Here is a 25,195-nt window from a genome sequence, read left to right as displayed (position 1 = left end):
TTCTTAGGGATAGTAGGGTACTATCGCCGGTTCATCCCTCACTTCGCTACAAGGGCAGCGCCTCTGACAAACCTGATAAGAGCTCGGAGATAGTTAAGTGGACCGAGGAAGCAGAGGAAGCTTTCACGGACCTAAGGACAGCCCTTTGCAGCCATCCAGTGCTCATAGCCCCAGATTTCACAAAGGAATTCATCCTACAAACAGACGCCTCGGAAGTAGGACTTGGGGCCGTCCTTTCACAGATGGTGGGAGATGAGGAGCACCCAATCCTTTACCTCAGCCGAAAGCTCCTGCCCAGGGAGCAACGGTACGCCATAGTAGAAAAGGAATGCCTAGCAATTAAATGGGCCATGGAGATTCTACGGTACTACCTACTTGGGCGGCAGTTCACCCTTGTGACGGACCACGCCCCACTCCAATGGATGCACACAAATAAGGAGAGGAATGCACGAGTGACTAGATGGTTCCTGTCCCTACAACCTTTTCACTTCCGGATCCAGCATAGAGCCAGCAGCCAACACAGCAACGCGGACAGCCTATCACGACAACACTGTCTTTCGTCCCAAGTAGCCCAACCCCATGGCGTTGAGCAGGGGAGGGGGATATGTGATACGGGAGGGCCAGGGAGCAGTGGGAAGTGGTAGAAGGGAAGTATATAAACCCTAGGTTAATTAAGGCGTGGTTCCCTGTAGACTAGGGAGGGTTGCTACAGGTTAATTGGAGCACCTGTAATCAATTAAGGCCCTGATAGAAACCTAATAAAACTCCCTGTTTCAGGCAGTCAGGAGGAAGGAGAGAGGACTGGAGCTTGGAGGTGTGCTGTGAGACTTGGAGGAACAGAAAACCGGAGTAAGGGAGACCCTGCCCCAGCAGGGGAGGGACATTCCCTCCCCCAGCATTTAAGGACTGAAGGTACCCCACCCAAGGGGGAAGAGGGTAAGAACCTGCAGGGGTTGAGAGGGGCTGGGACTCAGAGTGAGGAGCAAACCCAGACCCCTCCCCCGCTTCCCTCCTTTACCACCTTCCTGGGCCACTAGTGGGGCCCTCGGTGCCCCAAGAGCAGGGGTAAGGGGTGGTATTTTACCCACACACACACCAAGAAAAGCGCAGGACCCACCATACTATATAGACCATCTTGTCACACCACCAGTATTCTAACTATTGTCATCTAGACCGACATTTGCACTGGTAGAGCTGTGCCAGAGTTAACAATGGGAAACTTGAGGGGAGAAAAGCTAATAAAGACAAGATCTGAGATTGGAGATCAAGACAAGAAGAAAGGAAGGGAAGTTAAAGGCAAGAAAGAATGAAAAAGTGCTTTCAAAGTGAGGAGTGAGATAAATAGTTAGAATGAAAGTGGGGAAAGTAAGGAGAAAGAACTAAAGAGAGCAAGAAAAGCAGTATGTAGCTTGAAACTTAGTACAGGTCCTGTTTCTTCATTCTATTGCATTTCCCTAACAGATATGATCGAGCCCTAAAACTATAGCAAGCTGATGTGGCCCTCGATGCTGCATCAGTTAGACACACTTTCTCTAAATGCATCCAGTGTAGAAGAAAGATTTATTCTTCTAGATTAACACTTCAAACCACAGAGCGAGGAAGGTGTTCAACACACTGAATTCTGCCAGACACTTTCACCCTGTCTCTCTGCTATTGAAAGTCACCTTTGACCCCTAAATGCCATCCAAAGATCCACTTAATTTAGGCACCCTTAATTTAGACCCTCCTTGTCAATGGAAAGCTGAATGGTAAAGCCACCGACTTTAAGTTGCTGAGCTACATTGGGAGGGAAGTGTATTTTTCATAGATTATAGAGAAAGGAGTGACTGTTCTGATCTAGTCTGACTTCCTGTACATCCAAGGTCATAGGACTTCTCTGAATTAATTCCTGTTTTCTCAGAGCAGGTTTCCTTTCTAGTGGTCTGACTGAATACAGTTCCCTCAGGCTGGGTATTGGTACGGGAAACCCAATCTGGATCACTATCCAGTAACAGCAGAAACAAGAGAAAAAACTAAGTACCAAATTACACACACACAGTTTCCACATAATTTAGAATAAGAACTCTTCCCCACTGAGTATATTTGAGTTGTGCAGAGAACTTACTTCTCATGTAACACAAAATTAGAATGTGGTGATGGTTTACACTTAATCTACCTGTTGCAATGGCACTACGTATATGTCATGACTGAAGTCATTTCAGTGCCAAATGACATTGTAGCTGTACAATGAACTATCTGAAGAATGTATGGTGACTGAAAGTCACAACTATGGATATCCTGAATTCCATATAATCCCTGGTTCAAACACTGATGTCCTCCTTGGAATGTCCTCGTGTAAGTCTAAAGTGTATAGACTTACACGAGGCCCTTCAAAATGTCCTCCTTTTGTTACCCACATACACGCTATCCAACTCAACTGTCCAGATTAAAATACCACAGAGAGTGATGGATGAAGGACAGTTGGTATCTGAGAAGGACATCAGATTTTTAAGCCACAAAGACTGTGACAGATGCCAATCTAAGCAGCTGTGGAGAACCTGCAAAAGGGAGATATGTACAGGGAACCTCTTCAGGAGATGGGAGAAGATGGCATACATTGGCCGGAACTCAGAGGAGTGTGAAATGGCCTTGGAGTATAGCTGTTCCCACATTGCATAACAACGGTATCCCAATAATGATGGATGACACATCTACCATGCTTTAAATCAAAAAAGCCTGGAGGAACCACTTCTTCAACCCTACAGCAAAAAGCTGCTCTCTTGAGAAAACAGTCTCTCATTGCTTCATGTCTTCCACGTAGAGGGGAAGCTCAACGTCAAGACAGTTTGGCTCGAACAGGTGATTGATCAAGCCAAATGGAGTCTCCATCACAAGGTGGTCAGACTTCTAGTCAACTCTTGGCAATGCAACAATTGATTTAGCTATAATGTTAAGGTTCTTCTCAAAAAGACAGGACCAAAAGAAAATGGTAACAGATGCTCTCTCCCAGAGTTGTCCAAAATCTCTTATAAATATCCATACATTCTGAAGATCAGGAAGGAGAGTGATGTTGATAGCTCCTTGCTGACTGAGGAGAACCTAATTCTGACCTGAAGAAGTTGGCAGCTTGACTTCCCATGCAGGGGGCAGGGATAGCTCAGTGGTTTGAGCATTGGCCTGCTAAACCCAGGGTTGTGAGTTCAATCCTTGAGGGGGCCACTTAGGGATCTGGGGCAAAATCAGTACTTGGTCCTGCTAGTGAAGGCAGGGGGCTGGACTCGATGACCTTTCAAGGTCCCTTCCAGTTCTAGGAGATAGGATATCTCCATTTAAAAAAAAAAAAAAAAAAATTGTGCTTGCTTGCTCTCTGTCTCTCCCATAGGATCTGATCCTGCATCATGGCTGCATGCTGACCCCAGCTGCATGGTATTTGAAAGGAGAACATTCAAATGAAGGGGGACTTAGCAAACTCGTCACCTAACGAGCGTCTGTAAAGAAGTTGTTCCACAGCACATACTGTTGGACCTGGCCGATGATCCTGATGTTTGGTAAGGTACATAATGTAGTCTCAAGTAAGTCCAGTGTCAGACATGTCCTGGAATTCCTGCAAGACAATCTGACCACAGATATTAAACTTTGGATCTTTAAAGTGAAAGTGGCAGCTTTATCCACCATACTGTTGACAACTGTCAGAAGAGGATGAATCTCGCTATACCTAGACACGAAGAAGTTCCTTGTGGGAGGGGGAGTCTCCAATCAGTCCTCCTTTGGTGCATATAACACAACCCTGAGGCTTGTCTACTCCCTTCTCAGGGTGTCTCCCGTGAGTAGCACAAAGTGAAATGAAAATGGATGAAAATAGAAGTGTGGAACAAATGCTCCCATTCTAAGTGACATTGAGCCCGGAAGAGACACCCTCGAAGGGGACTCCTTTCAGGACCAGCGCTGCAAACTCTAGCGCTGGGGGTGGTTCTCAAGATGCTACATTTTAATATTGAGGGGAAATCAGTGGTGAAAGTGGATATCTACTTCCACATAACTACAAACCTTGAAGCACATGAAATCTTGCTCCAGGAAATGCACTCCACCACCAGTGCACAACTTCCAGTTCTAAGCTATGCTGTCATGGCTCATCACCATCACAAGCTGTTTGGGATGGCATCTTACATTAGAGAAAGGTTGTCCATTGTCACTGAATTGACATCTATTCATAACATCAATCCAGAGACATCAATCTGGCTACTTTTCCAAGTAACTTTCCTCATAATCATGATTTCAGCCAGAAGGATGTCAGACTCGGGGTTCTGTCCATAGATCTATAGTACTGACACTTCACAAAGAGAAAGTAGTGCTCAGAACTAATTTGGCCTTAATTCCCAAGTTGAACATCTTTATACAAGAGTTAATGCTGAATTTATTCTCCGAAACTATTACATCGCTCAAAAAGTCTCTGACGTATGCTAAATGTCCACAGGGTTCTCAAGATCCATATAGAACACACAAACTTGCCAAAGTGTCCTGTACAATCCAGCAGCCAAAAGCAAGAAGCCCAGGGCCGGCTCTAGGCACCAGCGTTCCAAGCATGTGCTTGGGGCGGCACTTTTCAAGGGGCGGCATTTTGGCCCTTTGGGGGCAGCACTCTGGCTTTTGGGGGGTTTTTTTTTTTTTTTTTTTTTTTTTTTGCTTGGGGTGGCAAAAAACATGGAGCCGGCCCTGAAGAAGCCTCAAGGGTTTTCAGTTTCAAGATGGATCAAATGGAGCACACTGGAAGCCTGTAAAACAAGACGTCTGATCCCCTGCTTCAAAGTCAGAGCCATGGCAACTATCTGTGTGGAAAGACTTTATGCGTTATGTGAGGAAACATGGAAGGAAGATGTTTCATGCTTTGTCCATGCTTCTCACAAAACAAAGATTTGCAACATAGGTGTGTGTATATGATGCTGTTTTGGGAAGAAGAGTGCTACACTCTGGAACCTCCGTGATCAGAGAGACCAATTGTAAATAGCGATGCATAATATGTAGGGATTTTTTTTTCTTATCTAACACTTGCCTCCCTGGCTATGCACTGCTGACAAAATCCTATGATAAAGGATCTGTACACCTTCCTGCACAGAAAACATGAAAATTTATCCCTGCTTACCTGCACATTTCCTTTCTTTCTTGTAGGAAGGGTCACAAATCTGCCTCACCTTACATAACTTCTTATAATGTGGGACAATATTGGTAGAACCAGGAGGAAGAGGACACATGCTTTGACAATTTTTTTTTTTAATAAAAACAATTTTTAGTATCTCTGATCTCTTCCACTCTGCTGCTTATAGAAGTAACTTATTTCATAATGGCTGGGTTGTCAGTAACTGGGTCACTGCTGCTCTGTTGCTGACTTACAGGGCTTGTTCTGCCCCTAAACAGCAAGCAGGTTGAAAACCTATTGCAGAGGATCCAATTTTTTTTAGCTAATGGTGGAGGCAGAAAACTATGGTAAGTGCACAAATCTTTTTGTTCTTGTATGGTGTCAATTGGGTTCAGTTTCTAAAAAGCTACACACATTTTACAGCTTTTCAAGCCACTATTTTGTGGGGCTCTCGTTCCATTTATCTTGGTTACATTGATTAGAATGTTTTCCACCATAGGCTCCTCGTTTAATATTGCAAAATTCGCTAATGCCATAACTTTCAAAAGTGTCTACTCCTTTTGTGTGCCCCACTCCCATTCTCACACATGACTTTCAGATGGTGCTGAGTGTCTGCAGCTCCCATTGGCTTCAGTGCTAGATGTACTGATTAAACTGAATTAAAATGTACTATTTTTGAAAGGTTCGTGATTGTGGGTATGGTATTTGGTGCTTAAAGTCCTCGTACAGATACTTAGCACGCAATTTGACATTTAGCACTATTGTAACTACTGTTCTGCACTAAATTTTAAGGGTTTCTTTTACAGAAGAAAACCTTTCTAAACAGATGGCAGACTACACTTGTTAGATGTGTTGAATTACCGGATAAGGTGATTGTACACAGAGATGCTTTCTTTTCCATGAAAGCTGTAAAACAAGCAAGCACTCTAACTGGATCTGTAAATAGATTGTCTGCTGTCTGTTTTCATTGGTGAAGTATCTTTGCTTCTAGTGTCCTTAATGAGATTCAGCAGCTGCTAATGGGATTATATAGTTCAGCTTCTAATGTGTGAATACAGTGATTTTTTTCTTTCGTTTTAAAAGATGCATGCGGTTTTGCTTTTTAAACTTATTTTATTAACCACAATTTCTAAATAGCCTTTTCTACTCTTTTTTTAAAAGTTTGATATTGCAGGGTATGAGCAGAAACAGTATGTGCTAATGTTATCCTGAGCCATATCAGGCTGTGACATCATATTCTAGAAAACACATTGTGCCAGTACTGAATTGCAGTCACTTACTGAAAAGGTTGTCTAAAGCTATAAATCTCATAGCCTTGTATCAGTATAATGTAAATCATCTCTCTGATTAGACTGAAATTTGCATTTTACTAACTCTTATGGAGGAATGACAGGTTCGGAGACCTAATTAGCTGGCCTTATACCCTGATATGTTGCTCTAGTTTCTTGTCCTTGCTTTGGTGGGAATAACTTTCCTTTCTTTTTTCTGAGAGGGCAGTTGGCAGTCTTTCATGTTTAGTTGGTATGGGAAGCCTGTTGGAGTGGACAGACTGTCTACAGCAAAGGCAGCCAATGTATGCCAATGTTTTGTTTTTGTTGACAGTTGAATGGTATGCTGGTTGAGTATCCTATGGCGAAGTCTTCCAAAAGCTTGGCTTGTGTTTTGTATACTGTTTGACACTTCTTGATCCAGGGGATCATTACTTGAGGTGGTAACAGAATTGGATCCCTTTATATGTCATGTGAAGAGCAAACTGAAAAAATGTGGGTTGCAAACCGTCTGATATCCTAAAATGATAGCTTGTGGGAGATCTTCAGTGAACAATGCAGATTATATGATTGTGTTAGAGAGGAGGTGAATCAGGGAACTTTTTGAAAACTTTTCTAACTTTTTGTGCTAAGTGCCCCCTCAGAGTGTATTGTTGACCCTTTGATACAACCCAGCAGTTGGGTCCTGGTAAGAACTCGAACTGCAACACTGATGAAAAAATCCTCCGTAAAGGAAGTACCTGTCTGCATCCCTACAACCCTTGGCAGGCTTCTTTCTTTGCTTGCTCAGGAGGTTAATACAGTGAAGTAGTTGGATAGGTTAGTTGCATCAAGTAATGGCTTTTGAATACTAACTGGATGCTCTCAATTCTAGCCAGGAAGAGCATGAAACGGAGTTGCAGTTAGTCGTTTGATTGTCCTGCAGTGCTTCTGAGATGTTCTGATGTTGTGAAATGGGCCAAACTGAGAGAGGAAGATGTTGTATTATCAGGCCTAAATCCATTGTATGGTATCTGATACCTTAAAAGGCTTTCTTGGGTGCAGGTTACTTATCAGCTCAATTAATTGTTTTAATGGGACATGCCAGATTCTGGAGGTGAATGGAATCGTTCCATTTTAACAAGATGACTCATAGTCCAGAATAGTACAGCAATATGTGATTTAGCAATTACTATGGTGGAGGAGACGTGATTTTTTTTTTTTCTGGCTGCTTCCATTGCTATGGCATCTGCTCACAAAAATTCCTTGTGCCAGAGCCTGTCCCTGTCTGCCCTTATCTTCCACAGTTAACACTTGGTTTCTTCCTTTCTGCTTCTTGGGTGAAGCTGGGAATTTATATTGTCCATGACTGGCGGTTCTTTGCTGCATGCTTTGTAGCAGACAGAACTGCTAGAGAAGATGACAAATAGAATTACAGTATAACAGACATCTGCTAAGAATACTAGACCAACTTATTTTATGTGAGCAATCAAAATATGAGTTGATAACTTTCTACCACTAATGTCTTGGATTCAGTTCAGTAGCCACATGATCAAAACAGCACCTGGCTTTAAGAGTTGACCATTGGACTGGCTTTTTCAAAAGTTGCTATTCAAGTCAATTTTGCAGCACTGAAAGAGTTAAATTGAAATGTCCTATTCCAGGATTATAATTTTATTTATTTATTTGCCTAAGCTTGGGGTATAGCATATACTATCATGATGTGAACCAATCTTTAGCAGTTCACTAGATGTTGAAGGGTTGATTGCTTATTAAATAAATAGAATTGTCAAAGCATATGTAGGAAGAATTGTAACTGACACAGTATTTTATTAAATATTTCAGTTACCCCTGCCTCCCACTGCCAAAACTTTCAGTCCATGAAAATATTAAGTGTCTCGGTCTCATTTCAAAAAATTCTCCCTTGTTTTATGTTGCCATCATGTGGGCTTGTTCTATTGTGTGTTTTCAAAAGCAGGCAGGAGGAAAAGGGAGGGTGGGGGCAGGGAGGCAGAACTGGAGCCAAATCCGGACTCTCTTAATTTCTCTGCTTGAATAAACACTACCAGAGTCAAGGGGAGAGATTTTTATATAGGCTTTTTATTTAAGTAACTAAAATCTATACATCTTTGATCTAATGTATGGTATGCTCTTTAGTGGTGACTCTTTTTTTTGCTACAAGTCCCTTGTTATCAAGTATCAGTTCTCTGAAACTGTCGTATCAGTGATATTGCTGTCTCTGTAAACGGAGTATATATGAGCTGGCTCCATGGCTCTGTTTGTGCAGAGATTTAGTTGGGAGACTCCCTTCCAACAGAGGAAATGAGCTGATGAGTATAAGCTCTTGCTCAAGATTGTTCACATCTACAGAAGCTGTACTCTCTACAGGGGAAAAAAGGACTTGGAATCTTGCCACAATGTGTCTGATGTTAATGAGTGGGAGAAGCCACATGTTCTTTGCCTGCTTCAGCACTAATCTGCTAATTTGGTGAAGGAGTGAGAAAACTAAAAAAATGGAATTTGATTAAATGTAATGATAAATTAGATGTATCACTGTTAAAAAAACAGACTGGGTTGTGAAAAGTACTGTCCGTGCATGCATGCTAAAACCGGAACTAGAGAATTCACCTGAACCCTTTACGTTGGGAGGGGTCAGATAAAATGGGACTGGGATCTAAGCCTCCCTTTCTTTCAGCTGAAATGGCACTTACTTGTGTCCCTTAACAACTGTTGTTTTACACAGATGAATAACTTGATCTTTTAGGCAATCAGATACCATGGTGATGGATATCATAGAAATACCTGTAAAGAAACTTTAATTGGAATGTCTGATCAGGAGAATAAGAGTATGTACTGGAGAGTTATTTTTTGAAAATCGTTTTACAGATATATCATTTTAACTCTTAATAATTTGTAAAAATTCTCTCAATTTCAAGTTTGAAATTTTCAAAAAAGTTCTGTATTTGTTGCTTATTAGAACTTGCTTGTTTGGAAGCCTGAGGTTCTTCAGTAGCCATTTAGAACAGAAACATTTTTGCTTAGCTTATCACTAAAATGAAGCTCTTAAAAGTCCTTAGCTCTGATAAAATAATGTTAAATAATCTTTCCTTCAAAGTGCAGTTTCAAACCTTTTATTAAAGTGACCCTATCAACTTAAAAATCGCTCCTGTCTTAAAATGTTTACTTATTATTGTTAAAAATATGATCTTATAAATGAAATATTAGATAAATGTTTCTGTATTTTTTCATCTTGTTTGCTTTGCATCTTTGATAGTACTTTGTTTATTTTTTTTACTGTCCATTTCACTTTGTCCTATTAGAGTCTTTCAGGAAGCAACACGGGGACTGGAAACAGGTGTATTATTTGAATCTACTTGTAACTTTTTTAACAGATGAGATTTCAAGCTGACAATGTCCCTTTCTTAAGTACCTCTTTATCTAGAAGAACTAGGTCAGTGGGAAAAAGATGCATCCCTGACATCACTCCCCAGCTGTTCTGTCACACGAGTGGTGCAGTGTTGAAGTGCAACCACACAACAAAGCTTTATAGGCTTGACTGTGGCAAAATGGCATTCATTCAATAGCCTAGCTAGTTTGGTTAGTGTGTGTAGTACAATGTTAATAGCATCTGAGGGTGGGGGCTAGATGGTGAGGAGAAGAGTGGGAATAACTGGCCTAATCCTTCCAAGAAGGTGAACTTTGATTTAAAGGTAAACTGCTAAAGTTATTTTAAGAAATAAAATTGAGTAGCTGTAAACCTGCACATATTATCTGTTATTAAACAGCTAATGCACTTGTTTTGTTTAAATGCTTGAAAAAAATCTATTTTTTCTTTGCTCACCTGTCAGTTTATTCAGAGTTTGGTCTGCCCTGAAACATTTGATTTACATCACCACAACACATCAAAACATATCTGTGCGTTCCCAGTTTGCAATGTTGTTGTCTGTAGGGTAAGTTTGGAATGCTACTGGCTTTTGCCAATCTTAAAAGAAAAGCTGCCGTTTTAAATTCTGAGACTAAACAAGTCAGCACTAATTCTGTTACTGATGCAAGGTCTTCAGCAGGCTTTTTTTTTTTTTTTTTTTTTTTTAAATAAGCTTTGCCATTTACCTTTTATAGAAGCTAGAATTCCTTTATTACTGTCTAATAAAAGATCTTTGAGCTCAACGATACAGAATAGTCTATACAGCAAAAAAAGTGGACTGCATGTTAACTATTCCATTACCGCCTTTTGATTCACATACTCTAGATACTAGTAATGTTCTTAGTACTTTCTGAAGAGAGGTTTGACAGACTGAAGTTGCATGATGTGCATCTCAGACTTTCAATATGCAGAAGGAATGCTTAAACTTTTGAAGAGTTTATTTTTGTTACATATTTTGAATGCATCAAAAGCCATTTCAGATTTTTTTAGAAGGGGTGGGCAGGACCTGCAGTACTTAGCTAAATGTTTGTAGAGGACATATGGTAGATGCAAGTGTTTGGATATGGCAAATTTGAGATCCTCGAAGAAAAGTTAGTGTAGAGAGGGGGAAGCTTGAGTTTCAAGGGTCCTTGTTCATTTAGGAACAAGACTGAAGAACCAGCAGTTCCAGTTTGCAATCTCAAAACACGAGTTAACCTAGGTAAACATGACAAAGATTAACAGTTCTATGGCATAATAAGAAATAGAGATATGCAAAAGTTTCACAATTAATCCCCAAACAAGGTGAAAGTCCCTTGTGGACCTTTTACCATATTTAATAAGCATTCAGTCGAGTTTGTCAGTAGAAATTCAGTCTTCCTTCCTAACTTTGTGAGCAAGCACCTTGGACGGACTCCTTTGAAAACATCTTGTTCCCACTAGGCATGCTCAGACACTTAATACAAGCCTTAGCATAGTTATTCCCATTCTGTGAACAGGACACTTATCCTTGGTTATGGCAGCATAACAGCCTGCGAATTGTCTGAAGATCAGTGAACACTTGGGGCTACTGAGTTTCAGTTTGGGGTACATTTGGCCCAGCCTGGCTGGGTTCCTCTCTTTCATCAGGTCCCTAGGGTGCTGTTAGTCCCATCTTCTCCTCTATAGAATGGTACGACAAGGTGAGATTGAACAACCATGGAATCTTCTGGGTGATGGTCATTTGTCCCTTCTCCTAATTTCTCTCCCACTCCTGTTTCTGAACTAGCAGGATCCAGTTTGATCCACCAGTGTTTCTTTTACCTCATTTTAGATGGTAGAGATGCTCCAGACTGAATTTCTCTGTATTTATCTGATTTGGTTTATAGGTTCTATCTATGTTGCCTCCCAAAAAAGGTAAGGCAAAACTTAGGAGTCATGGAAAATATGCACAATAAATACACCAATGAGGTATATTTGAAACTCCAGTGCATTGAAACTCTTGGCTTTCGCACAACCCTAAATATGAAACTAAATATTCTTAGACATTTGCCCAAAGAGACCTCTTTCCTATTTATACAAAATCTAACCTTGACATTGATAAATCATTAATGCTTTTCATTTCCCAAGTCCTTTACCAACACAAATGAATTCTCACAATATCACTACATTAAGTATTACCTTTTTTACACGTGGCAAGAGAAGATAAGTTTATAGCCCCGGGGAAGTCAGCAAGTCAGTGTTGGAGCTCTGTCTAATCTAGTTCTTTATATGGCTACTATCTCTGTGATATCGGAGCCATGGTTAGAACTCAAAAGTTCATGGCGCTCATTCTTGTGTCATTAAACAAACCTTATGTTAACATACAGTATCTGCCACTTTGATTACCTGAATATTGTTTGACATCGTAAATGACACCTTTTATCTGAAATTGATAAACACCTTGCATGCTTTGCGCTAGTTCAGCTAGAAACCTTTAGCCTGTATTTTTGAGTCACTGACCAGTTATCTTTATTTGGTGTGTACTGTTCTATTAGTCTCTTAACTCATACTTTTACTTTTGAGGAAGATTTTCTATTTATAAACAAACAAACAAAACCCATACACACAGTGTGAGCCACTGAATCTGCAAATTCTTGCAAAAACTGACCAACTAACTATAGATTAAGCATTTTGTTTTGTTTTTAATGTGTGCATTAAAGTTCTAGGTAGGCCATATAATCTTTGTAAGTGCCCTGTGAAACAAACTGAATATAATTATTTTAGGTTGCAAGATAAGAGCTATGTAGTCATAAGAAACTACTGACAATAGACTATATGCAGCAAAATATTTTGCTGCAGTTTGCCTGGCTGAATTGTAATGATAGTTGTATAGAATGGTTGGATGCCCATTTGAGTGAATTAACTGAAGCTAAGCTCTGCTACTGGAACTTTCCAAGTACACTGATCCGATCTTAACCCGAAAGTCCTGTCAAGCCATTTCCTGCAACTCTTCTGGAAAACCAGGGGCATGTGGGAAACAGAGCTGCTACAACAGTTAGTATGTGTCCATCTGAATAATGCAATGCTCCTTTCAGAGGGAAGCTATATTTAGTTATCATTGTAAACACCCACAGGCAAGTAACAGTATAGTCTGAGGAGCTTCGGGGGTATTTGTGAAAGAAGAGTTGCTGCAAAAACATTTGGGGCTTTGGGCAGCGGGGGAGGGGAACAGGGGAAGAGGAGTGTAATAGGTTGTCATAGTGAAGAGATCTATGATATCCTTTTCTCCCCCTCACTGGTTAATTTACCCAGAAGTGAGCCCTCATGCTGATTCCTGATGCCTTCAATAATGGTGGAGGAGGAGGAGGAGGATGGAATGAAACTTGAGCCATTTAACTAGCTTTGTTTTTAAATATATATATATATTTCCCTTTAACATCTAGAAAATGTGCAAAACCTTTTCATATGGTATTGAAGTGCAGACCTTGAGGAATCATCTACTCTTCCAAGAGTTTAACTTTCTAATGGATCGTAGGCTCCTGACTTGTGCCAAACCTATTAAATTTGTGCATGCTAAGAAATAGGTAAAAAGCCTTAGTAACCAGTTACAGGGGCGACAAATAGCAATTTTTTAGGTTGTACTGACACCTGGTGGTAGTCAGTGTACTAATGTTTAAAACAGGTTGTTCCAGTCAAAGATGGGGAAATAACTTTATAAATTTTCAGCTCTTGCTCTTTCCTTCACTGAGCCAAGAAACCGTTTGGCTTTTCTGCTAGCTATCCTTCCTACTTCAGACTCCTGCAAAGTTATTTCAGCGTATTTGTCAGGGCCGGCTCTAGGTTTTTTGCTGCCCCACGCAAAAAATTTTTTGGCTGCCCCCCACCCCAGCCCTGGGCTCTCCCCCCCCCCCCCCCACCCGAACCCCCTGCTGCCCCAGCGCTGGGCTTCCTCCCACCAGTGCTGACTCCGCCTGCTCCCCCCTCGCCTCCAGCCGGTCCGGCGCTGGCAGGGTCGGGGTAAGCAGCGGGGCTCCCGGGCTGCGTCTCAGCTCAGGGTCCCTCCAGCCAGGGCTTCCGCCTCCAGGACCGGCCGGGACCAGGGAGGGCAGAGCCGGGGAACTGCCCCGGCAGGGGGCTGAGGAGCCGCGGCAGGGTGGCCCCAGAGGGAGCGGAGCCCCAGAGAGCGGGACGCGGGCCCCGCACGGCAGCGCCCCGGGCACCGGTCCCCACTATGCTGCTCCTGGCCGCCCTGCCGCAGTCCCTGGGTGGCTCGGGCCGCTTCGCCCAGCCCCGGCTGCAGAGCTGGGGGGCGGCCGCCCTGCAGCACCTGCAGGCGGCTCCGTGCGGTCCGCAGGGCGGCCCCCAGCCCTAGTGTCCCCCGCTCGGAGCCCGCCCAGCCATAAGGTGCGGGCGCTGCTCCCCGACGTGAACTGCAGCGGCCCCAGGGCGCCCCCCGTGCAGGATGCACTGCTGCTGCCCCAAGCGCAAAAAAAAAAAAAAAAAAAAAGGCTGGCTGGAATGCTGCCCCTGAAAATGTGCCGCCCCAAGCACGTGCTTGGTTTGCTGGTGCCTGGAGCCAGCCCTGGTGTTTGTACAAAACCTAACTATAGCTGTTCCTTTCACACAAGCTTGTGAAACCATCTGCTGAACCTTTATTTCATAAGTTTGTCTTATGCAGTGGTCCTCACAGCAGTTAGTGTTAAGAGGTGTTTTATGTTTGGAGCCATTTTTTTTTAAGTGCTCTAAAATCCACAAACTTAGTGAAACTGGCCTGAAAATGAGCATGCCAGATTAGGGTATGAAATAGAGTTTGTGCTGCAAATTTAGGATTACTTGGTCAAAGGTTTCCTAAAGGCCCAACTCCAAAATGTCCTGTTTTTAAAATGACTGGTGCATGCCATTGGCACGCAGTGCTGGGATTCGTGTGTGCAGCAGAGAATAACCATGCTGATTTCATGATGGTTACACAATGTAGTTAAGTCAGTCTGGGTCCATTCCATGGGTAGACTGCTGTAATACTGGGAGGGGCAAGGAGATGTATGAACTACCCCCAGACATCTGCATGCTGCCAGAAGGTGGGTGCACAGCTGCCTGGGGTGCCTCCCAGAGCTTTGGAGACACGTGAGGCATTCTGGAGCTTCCATTTCCCTTTCCCCTGAGCTCCTTCCCTAATCAGGGGAAGAGATTCTGGCCTTCCTCATAACCACTTCAGGAGCCAAGGGGTGTGCAGAGCTCCCTGCCCCCAACTAGGTCCCAATGTGAAGCAAAAACTCAGCAGCTCTTCACTGATGCTGCCTCCACCTGGAAGATACACTCCTTATCCTGTCAGCTACCAGGTTCACTCCTTAGCTTGATCCTTCCACTCCTGCCCAGAATGTGGAGGGGGCAGGGTGGAGCTGATGGGTGGTGAGATCTGACCAGGAAGCCACATCATGCCCCCAGCCCAGGGTGCCTCCTAGTCATACCTTCCTCAGTACTAGCACTCTCTCATTATTTAAAAAAAAAAAAAAAAAAGGGCAGCAGCTCAGTAACAAAAGTCTCTGTTAATGGGGAATTAGGGTTGCTTAGCAATGCCATGCACCCTTCCAGAAGCTGGCAGCCAAAAGCAGACCTCTCTGAGAACCAAAAAAACCACTCAGCCACACAATAAAAGCATTAGAAGAAAAGAGGAAATGCAGTTAAGGTCGTGCTTCCCACCCAGCCCAAAAGCCTTAATGGTGCCTCTAAGGGTGTGGTCATATACACTGGGAGTACACCGCACCCACACCCATCCCTAACAGCACCTGCCATTTTCTCTGTGCCCGCACACAACTCCAAATCTGCACTATTATTCATTATTCATATACTCTCAGAGACCCTCACCGTGCTCCCAAGACATACCATTGATCTAGGGGGTGCTAGCAAGGTGTTTGGAAACATCTACCTGGATGTTAGGACCATGTCAGGACTAAGGTAACGCCATCTCCCAGAGAGACTCCTTAGAGCAGGGAACAGATTTGAAATATTTCAGGGTTTCCTTGAGACTGTTGCTCTTCGCTCTCCCTGCTGACCTCTAAATGTCTTGGGGAGGGCTACAGCACTGAATCTGCCTGATAGAGGTGATCACTTGCCTCTACTCTATTCTACCGTCCATACACCTATGGCAGAGGTGAGTTTTTTTTCGGGGGGGGGAGGGGGAGACTTGAAAGTGGGCAAGCTGTCAACTTCACAGATTTTAATGGGGAGCTTTCCCATTCATAAAATACAGCATGCGGGAGCTTAAAGTCTAACTAGTGCTGCCTCTGCCAGTGCCAGACTATCCAAATGATTCAGTGCCTCCCCTTTCCATTTGAATGGTGGAGTGTGAGGGAAGCAGAAGTATCGGTGGGATACGACAGGGAGTGTAAGGGAGCATGTAAATGAACTGTGATCTCAAATAGTTGTGAGAATGTCGCATATTTCAGGTGTGTATGTACTTGGGTAATATACAGTTGTCCCCATGTTTGCAAGCTCAGGCCTAAATTCCCTCAGATACTTGATTTAAATTCCCACTATCAGGATACAGTTTGGCCCAAAGATTAGGAAAAACTGCTGTGTGTATTAATATACTAAGTGTTGGGTTATTAAATATACCAAACACGTAACAGAGTTGTGAAAATGTTGTGTAAGTGCGCACCTAACTTTAGATTTTTGTGATGTCTTAACTTACCTAAAAGAGAGGAAGAACTAGAGACTAGGATTTTTTTTGAAGTGCTTCCCTTTAATGCTTAATGTGAAATAAAAGCTCATGAAAAGACCACAGTCTGTTTAGATACAGGCTGGCTGTAGCTTGCAAATTGGGGTCTGTGCCGGGTGGCCGTGGTTCACTGATTTGATTTGGTTTTGCTTTCTGCTTTCTTCAAATCACTCTGTAGTCTTTCTCTTTGATTCAAATCTAGTGACGGATAGTGGGTTGGTGGGGTGAATGGAAGGGTAAACGTAATGAGAATAGACAGTTTGGGGCTAACCCAGGCTCAGGCCCACCAGTACTGTGCTACTTTAAGTATTGAGGAACAAGCTTTTCTTCCAGCAGCCTATCTTCACCCTCCCCACTTCCCCAGACCTTAATTTCTTCTGCTAAGCTGTAGTCCTATACAGTTGCTGCCCCACTTTAACCCCAGTAGGTCCAGCCGTGTCAGTACTAGGAATTCCTACTTCTGCTGCTCTTTGAGTTCACCATGTTGTCATGCTGGGCATTGAGGCATCCTGGATAACACTGCATAGGTTATAGTGAAGTAAAACACTGAATTCAAACAGCAGTTGGCCTGGATAGTGACCTTTTTGAAGGTCCTGGGCCTCCATTCCACCTTCACATCTCTGCTCCGTCCCCCATAAAAGCACACAGATACTCTGCCAATCCACAGTTTTAGCATGTGAGGCCCCAAGATGTAGATTAATAAATCTGCCCTTAATCTCCTCCCTCCCACTGCGTGCTATCTTGAAAATACTGTGGATTTCTTGACTCTTCCAGAAGCACATAAGTGTGACTTAAAAATGCATCTTTCTACCTCTAGACACTTGTCCATTATTTACATTTTAAAACAAAAGTCTATACCACATTCTGGTGCATTGATATCCAGAATTCCAAGATACCATAAATTCTCCTTTATTTCTCACTTCTACACTAGTTGGTGAAAAGCTGAAAGAATGGGCATTTTTGGGAATCTGGATCTTTCTGACAGTGGAGGTGGAATTAAGCTCCAAAATAGAGGACTCTCCACTGCAAATGGCCTGCCACCCTTCCTTTCCAGTTAAAATGAGGACTGTTGGTTCAGGTGTCCCAGCTGATTCCAACTTTGTAGTATTTCTGTAAGTTATGAGACAGTCTCTCTACTAGTTGGAGCAATCACCCTTAAGGGCTTTATAGGTCAAAAGCAACACCTTTAAACATCACTCTGAAGCCAAATGAAAGTGTGCGTATTGCAGAGCATGGTAGTGTAGTGTGGCACAGCACTTATATGCAACTTATAAGCAACATCTGCAATCTCTAAAATTTCAGATAGGGCTTAAAGGTGTGCAGCCCTAGGTAGCATCTGCTGCAGTAATCGAACGTTGGGGTGAGATTGTTATGAATAATAGCGGTGAACTCTGCATCTAAAAGGAAAGGTTGCAGTATTCTTACCAGGCAGATGGGGGAGAAATACGCTTAGCTACTGCTGCTACCTGGACATCTAGTAGTAGATGAGGAGCCAACATAACCTCCATTTGCAAACCTGTCTAACAAATGGTAGTCATGCTACTTCAATTAGGAGGGCTGATATAATCTCTATTATTTCTCCTTTGTCTTCCCCCCAGCCCACAAACACTACCTCCATTTTCATAGGTATTAGATAAAATATCTGATAATATGCCAGGGGTAAACACTGATTGTAATAAAACCAAAATTAATGGCGTACCCTACAGGCAGTAATAGGTGCCTTTTCCAATAGAGTACCCATTCCCTTGCTATCCATCTCAATCAACTCCTATGTAATATAAAGAAGAATGAAGGTTGAAGGGAGATGTGGTAAATAGATAGAAAAGTAATAAAAATACAAAATATATGCTCAGTGCAATCATTTCACTGCTACCCTGTCCTCTATCTGTTGTCTCTTGTCACTTGTGTTGATTGTAAGCTCTTTGAAATGGATTGTCGCTCATTATGTGTGTGCAGTGTGTGGCACAGAGGGTTTGATAGTGATTGCAGCTGGGGTTTCTAAGTGCTACTGTGATATAAATACAGTGAAACCCCGCTATAACACAATAATTGGGGTCCAAAAAATTTGATCGCGATAAATGCAGGGTTGCTTTATAGCGGGGTTATGAAAATTTACCATTTCAAGCCGGTCAGTTTAAGTCTTGTAAAAAAACCAATGGTTATCCCAGCGTGTTTTAAACACAAAAGTAGTAATTTAATTACATGTACATGAAAGAAACATGTGAAATCGACTATACTAATCATTGCACAGAGTGCCAAGTCAATCTGGTTGCATGACTCCATAATTTTAAATTTCATCACTTCTTAATAAAGCTATCTAGTGTGGTCTGCTTATTTGCCGCAGACTGTTGACTTCTAGCAAAGTCAAGAATGCTTCTGAGTTGGAGGATTTTGACGCTGTCCACGTCTTGAGTTTCAGCCACCTAAAACTGGCTTCTAGGTGCTTTACTGCCTCGGACACTTTTGGTGGGGGAGTTGAGGCGCCATCATCGTTGTCATCATTAGCGCCACTGGTTTTGGGCTCTGGTGGTGCAACTTCATTCTTCCTGCTGACATTTGCAACAATTTCGTCATCTGAGATGTGTTCATATATGGGGTAAATGTCATCTGCTGAAAACCAGTTGAGGATATCATGACTGTGCTTATATTCTCTGAGTGCTTCTTCGGCTAAACGTACATCGTCTTCAACGAATCTTGTAAATTCAGGCTCGTCATCGTTACCATCATCATGTGTAGTTGACGGAAAAGCTGGACCAAGACCCTTTATCCAGCATCGTTCAATGCAACGTGCAGAGATAGCATCCCAGGCTTTCCCGCCGAGGTGACAGACTTCTTTCAAGTTGAGTGATGTGTCGACGGAGGAGTTGTTATCCGCTACCATCTGCTTGATCATTTCGCGACAATAGTTTTGCTTAAATACCGGTATGATGCCTTGGTCCAGTGGCTGGATTTCTGACGTAGTGTTCTTTGGGAGATAAGAGACTTTAATCTTGCCATCATGACTGACAAGTTTTTCCGCTTGGGGGGTGGGCAGGGCAATTATCCAGCAGGAGGAGAGCTTTTTCCTCCTGCTTGAGTTTTCGCAAATGACCCCGAACGGCTGGCACGAAAGTTTTATGGAACCAGTCTTTAAATATGGAGCTATTCATCCATGCATTCTTGCTGTTGGTGTATTCAAAGAGAAGGGCCTTCATATTAACATGATGAAAACATCTGGGAGACCTCGCTTTTCCGAACATCAGAGTTCTAACTTTGTGGCTGCCAGACTTGCTGATGCAAAACAAGAGAATGACTCGGTCCTTCCTCTGCTTAAAGCCTTCTCGTTTGTGACTATCAGTCCTGGTTGCGAGGGTGCGATCTGGTAACATTTTAAAGCATAAACCAGTCTCATCACAGTTGTAAACTTGATCAGCTGTGTAGCAACCTTCCTCCAGCAACTTTTTAAGCTCAATTGGGTAGGAATCGTCAGCCTCTTTATCAGTTGAGCGGATTTCCCCAGACACAAGAACTTGGCTTATAGTGTGCCTTTTCTTGAATCTGTCCAGCCAGCCGATACTCGCCTTAAATTTGGATTCATTTCCATTGGTAAGGCGATCAAATTTCTCTGCTTGAGCTTTCAGAATAGGGCCAGAAATGGGAACCCCTTCTGAGCGAGCCTGGACAAACCATTGGTACAAGGCTGAATCTAGGCTTTCGTCATTAGCAAACTTGACCTTTTTATGCTGTAAACCAGTTTCCTCCTCAAGAATGCAGAGTAGGCTACAGAGCTTTTCTTCTTTTTTCCACCCTCGCAGAGTGGACTCGCTAATTCCTAGATCTCTAGCAAGCTGAGTTTGTTGTTTGCCCTTCTTTAGTTGATCCAGGGCGTACAATTTCTCTTGGGCAGAAAACGACTTGCGTTTGTGAACTGGCATATCCATAACGGTAAAATATTTTTAAAAATATAGGAAATTAATAATAAGTTCATAGGCAAACACCATACACTTGTACAACCCGAGTACTAAGTGCAATGAGCCTGCAATGGCCATGAGTCACTTTATCCTATAAGACCGGAAGAACGCAGTTTATTTATAAATGTCGTAAAAAAAGTATTCTGGCAAAACGCGAACAGTATTACGTCCTTAAAGGGGAGCCAACTTATGATCGCGTTATATCCGAATTCGCGTTATCGTGGGGCGTGTTATTGCGAGGTTTGACTGTAATAGATAAATAAGTTTCTGATGGGATGCTTTAAGGTAGCCAGAATATGCCTAACTTTAGGCACCCAACTTTGAAACTATTCTCCATATAGAATTCTCTATTAGGGCTGTCAATTAATCACAGTTAATTCACACAATTAATTAATCGAGATTAAAAACATTAATCGTGATTAATCGCACTGTTAATAGAATATCATTTGATTTTTATTAAATATTTTGGATGTTTTTCTACATTTTCAAATATATTGATTTCAATTACAACGCAGAATACAAAGTGTACAGAATTGAATGTCTCCTGCTCTGTTTTACCTGCATTCTGCCATATATTTCATGTTATAACAATCTCGGATGATGATCCAGCATGTTGTTCGTTTTAAGAACACTTTCACTGAAGATTTGACAAAATGCAAAGAAGGTACCAATCTGAGATTTCTAAAGATAGCTACAGCACTCGACCCAAGATTTAAGGATCTGAAGTGCCTTCCAAAATTTGAGGGACCAGGTGTGGAGCATGCTTTCAGAAGTCTTAAAAGAGCAACACTCCCATGCGGAATCTACAGAACCCAAACCACCAAAAGAGAAAATCAAGCTTCTGCTGGTGGCATCTGACTCAGATGATGAAAATGAACATGCATTGGTCTGCACTGCTTTGGATCGTTATCGAGCAGAACCCATCATCAGCATGAATGCATGTCCTCTGGAATGGTGGTTGAAGCTGAATCTTTAGTGCCTGTTCTCACTTTCAGGTGACATTTTAAACAAGAAGTGGGCAGCATTATCTCTTGTAACTTGTTTGTCTGAGCGACTGGCTGAACAAGAAGTAGGACTGAGTGGACTCATAGGCTCTAAAGTTTTACATTGTTTTATTTTTGAATGCAGTTTTTTTTTTTACATAATTCTACATTTGTAAGTTCAACTGTCATGATAAAGAGATTGCACTACAGTACTTGTATTATGTGAATTGAAAAATACAATTTTTTTTACAGTGCAAATATTTATAATAATAAATATAAAGTGCGCACTGTACACTTTGTATTCTGTGTTGTATTTGAAAATGTGGAAAACATCCAAAAATATTTATATAAGTGATAATCTATTATTGTTTAACAGCACGATTAATCATGATTAATTTTTTTAATCGCTTGACAGCCCTATTCACAATGGATATGTGAAAATATTCATAACGGAGCTGTCAGACTATACCTATTGAGGTAATGTCATGATACGTAATCTGATTATTTGGGGTTTTTTCTTTGTTTGGTCGGAGCTGTTGGAAGAACTAACAATGTTGTCCTCTAAAGTTATAATGAAAACCCATCAGAGATGTATCAACAAAAGGGTTGTGTTCAAACTACCATGGGAATCTTCAGCTGAATTTCCTGACTTCTTTCTTTCTCCATTTAATAGAAGTGTGGTCCCTTCTGACATACTGACAATTTAATTCTGAGAAAAGTCTCATCTTTTTACCTAGCAGCAGATTACACATTTTACTCCCTTTCTTCTTTCCTTTTTCTGAGTTTGTCTATTAATTTTCTCGTTTAACTTGTATCTGGTCCAGCACCAGGCCATCCTGTCTCTTGAAAGGTAGCTGGCACTCCCAAAAGATTGGCTTCCCAGCTGGGGATCAATGGTTTCTCTTTTCACCGAGTGTCTCTGACGGGCACCCAACCCCTGACCTTATTAAACAATTAAAATGAAATTTTTAGGAATCGATGTATTCTGTGAGTTCAAAATTGAAAAGTTGCATGGTAGCTTATTTAGAATTCCTGTTATTAGTTGCTAATTAGAGATGACTTACTCCTCATGGAGAGCTTAAGATGAGCAGTAAACCTTTTAATTCTTTATGTACCTCCACATTTGCCAGCTGGTTGCAAGTGTGGCACCTAATCCCATCTGGAGGCAGTTCACCTGGCCTTGTGGACATGATCTAAATGTTGGACGTGATCTAAATGTTCAAGTCCCTTTGAACTTTTCAGACTTGCACAATTTTGTGACCCTTCTACATATGCCAAAGTATCAGTCTGCTACTTTATAGCCACTTTCTCTCTCTCTCTCTCTCTCTCTCTCTCGATGATATAGTCACCTCTGTCTTAACTGGGGTCAAGAGTTCTAAAAATGAGTGGGAAAAATCAGGCTGCCAAATAACTGGCCTGATTTTTCAAAAGTGATGCAATTGATGATATGGGAGTTATGCACGAATGGTAAACTCTAGTCCAAATAAAACGTAGTTCCTGCCCTTATGCTGATGCTTCAAATTTCGGCCAGTCTTCTCTGCTACAAGGGAACAGCTTGATTAGAACAGTGCCAGAGCCCGTCCTGAAATGAGTTCAAACCTTCTGTTGAATAAGCAGAGTATTGTAAAGCTCTCTCTTGCCTCTTCAGCAACAGGCTAATTTTTCTCTTCTGCAGGTTGGTTTAATCTGAATCCATAAAATTCCCCATATTGCATCTCTTTGGCAGTAGCAGTGTTATGAGTATGAATGAATACTCTTTGTTTACATTATCTAGCACACAGTGGGTGCTTCCAGAAATAAAACATTACAGATAATATAGTATGGCCTGTTCTGCAACTTCATATGTGCACTACAGGCCTTGATGGCAAACAACACTTAACACTATATATTTTTCCCATCCCGCTTCCTGGCAGGTAGGCTGAGTACTTAGACTCACTGGGTGGCTATTTCTAGTAGATAAAGTTGTTTTCCACATTCCTCTAACCCATCACTCTAGGTCTTTTTATTACTACTAATTAAAAACTTTGAATCCTGTTTGGACAGCATATTGTGTTCTGTATTTTCCTTTTGTTAACATGCTTTTGTGCACTCTAATTAAAATGGGGAAATATCTTCTGTCTGCAGGCACAGCTTCGTCAGAAGTTGAGCTGGCATGAAGTCTTGAAACACAACTGTCAAACTGATGGTGGATATCCTCTGGAGATGCCAAGCTAAATGTTCTTGTGGACTTTCCTCTACTATTCCTCCCCTTTCACACACCAAGAAAGAAGGACAAATCTTGAATTTAAAAAAAAAGTGTAAGAATTTTGTGGTATAAAAATGTAGAGGATATTTTTCTTCCATTGACTTGATGTCTGTATATTTCCTGCAGTTTTAGTTATGACGTCTTTACTTGGCCAGCTGATTTGTGATTCATTCTTGAGAGCTCTGAGTGGCAGGTACTGTAAACATCCTACACTCTCAGCTGTGGAAAGTAAGGAAGCTGGGAGAAGGCTGTTTACTCTCTCTGCCTTGGAATGCAGCTGGAGGGAAGAGGATGGAGAGTATTGCAAGTTCAAATATGTCTCTGCTCTGATCGTGTTGATTGTAATTCTGAAAACTTGCATTTTGTATTTTACATTTTGGTGTCAGTATACGAGTAATGGAATTATGTAGTGATGTGAAATTTTAATGAGAAAGGAATGTGAGAGGAGGGGTGTGTTATTAATATGCTTCTGTGGCGTTGCTGGTATATGAGAGTGCTGAGTGGTAGCAATTAAAACAGCATGGCACTTACAACCTGATGTGTGGGGTGTTTTGTTTTTTTTTAAATAGAATGACTCCAAGACAGTAGTTTTACTTTTTGCTTATAAGTATAATGAAAATTAAAAGTACTAGTGTAGCCATCCTCTAGTACAGCGGTTCTCAACCCAAAGTGGGGCAGTCCTGGGGGCAGCTCCACCCTCCCTCTCCTCCTCTTCCTTCTCTCCCTCCAGCCCCCTTCAGGCCCCGCCCTCTGGCCAGGTCCTAGGCGGGAAGCCAGATCCAGGCAGCGCAGGGCAGCTGCTCCTCTGGCTGGGGGTGTCATGGAGCAGGCAGCTATGGCATTCCCCATTCTGCTGCTGGTGCCCGGGGTTGTGGTTGCTCCTCAGCTCCCAGCCCCCTTGGACTGCTCACGCAGCCGGTCAGAGCTGCCCGGGCGGCTCCGGGTCCAGCAGAGCCCTCAGGGAATAGCCACTGGCACACAGCCCCAGATGGGTGGGTGGCCTGTTGCGGTGGGTCAGAGGGTAGAGGTGGTGCTCATGCATATGACCAAGGATTCCCACCCTGGCCCGGAGCCCCGAGTTCACTCCCTGCTGGGCCCTGGAGTTTTTCTAGCATGTTGAGGGAGGCTTCAGAAAGAAAAAGGTTGAGAACCCCTGCTCTAGTGTTCAAAAATGAGTAAGGCTCCCAAAAATCATGAGACTTTTTTTTTCCCCAAAAAGCTACAAAGAGTCCTGTGGCACCTTACAGACTAACAGACGTATTGGAGCATAAGCTTTCGTGGGTGAATACCCACTTCGTCAGATGAATGTTGGTATTCATCTGACAAAGTGGGTATTCACCCACGAAAGCTTATGCTCCAATACGTCTGTTAGTCTGTAAGGTGCCACAGGACTCTTTGTAGCTTTTTACAGATCCAGACTAACACTTTTGGAAAAAAAAGAACTTAGGGTGCTTTTTGTCTTCTGTTTAATGAGCCTTTGGGGTTCACTTTTGAGCCCTCATGGTTGTGGAGCTTGAACTTTTTTTTGAAAAACGTGAAGTTAAGATTTTTGTCAGGATCTCACTAAGGGTATTGAAC

General features: G+C 42.3%; 1 long non-coding RNA gene across 1 annotated transcript in view; it reads left to right on the top strand.

The window, feature by feature from the left end:
- LOC135876542 (uncharacterized) overlaps positions 1-24,140 on the top strand; it is a 56,182-nt gene extending 32,042 nt beyond the window's left edge. The window contains exon 4 of the long non-coding RNA XR_010561309.1: positions 23,497-24,140. This is a non-coding gene — a long non-coding RNA (uncharacterized LOC135876542). The remainder of the gene's footprint in view (positions 1-23,496) is intronic.
- Positions 24,141-25,195: the final 1,055 nt, after the last annotated feature.

This window comes from Emys orbicularis, chromosome 3, assembly GCF_028017835.1.
Source record: "Emys orbicularis isolate rEmyOrb1 chromosome 3, rEmyOrb1.hap1, whole genome shotgun sequence".
In the NCBI taxonomy this organism is placed as follows: Eukaryota; Metazoa; Chordata; order Testudines; family Emydidae; genus Emys; species Emys orbicularis.
This window is presented reverse-complemented; position numbering and strand designations above follow the sequence as displayed.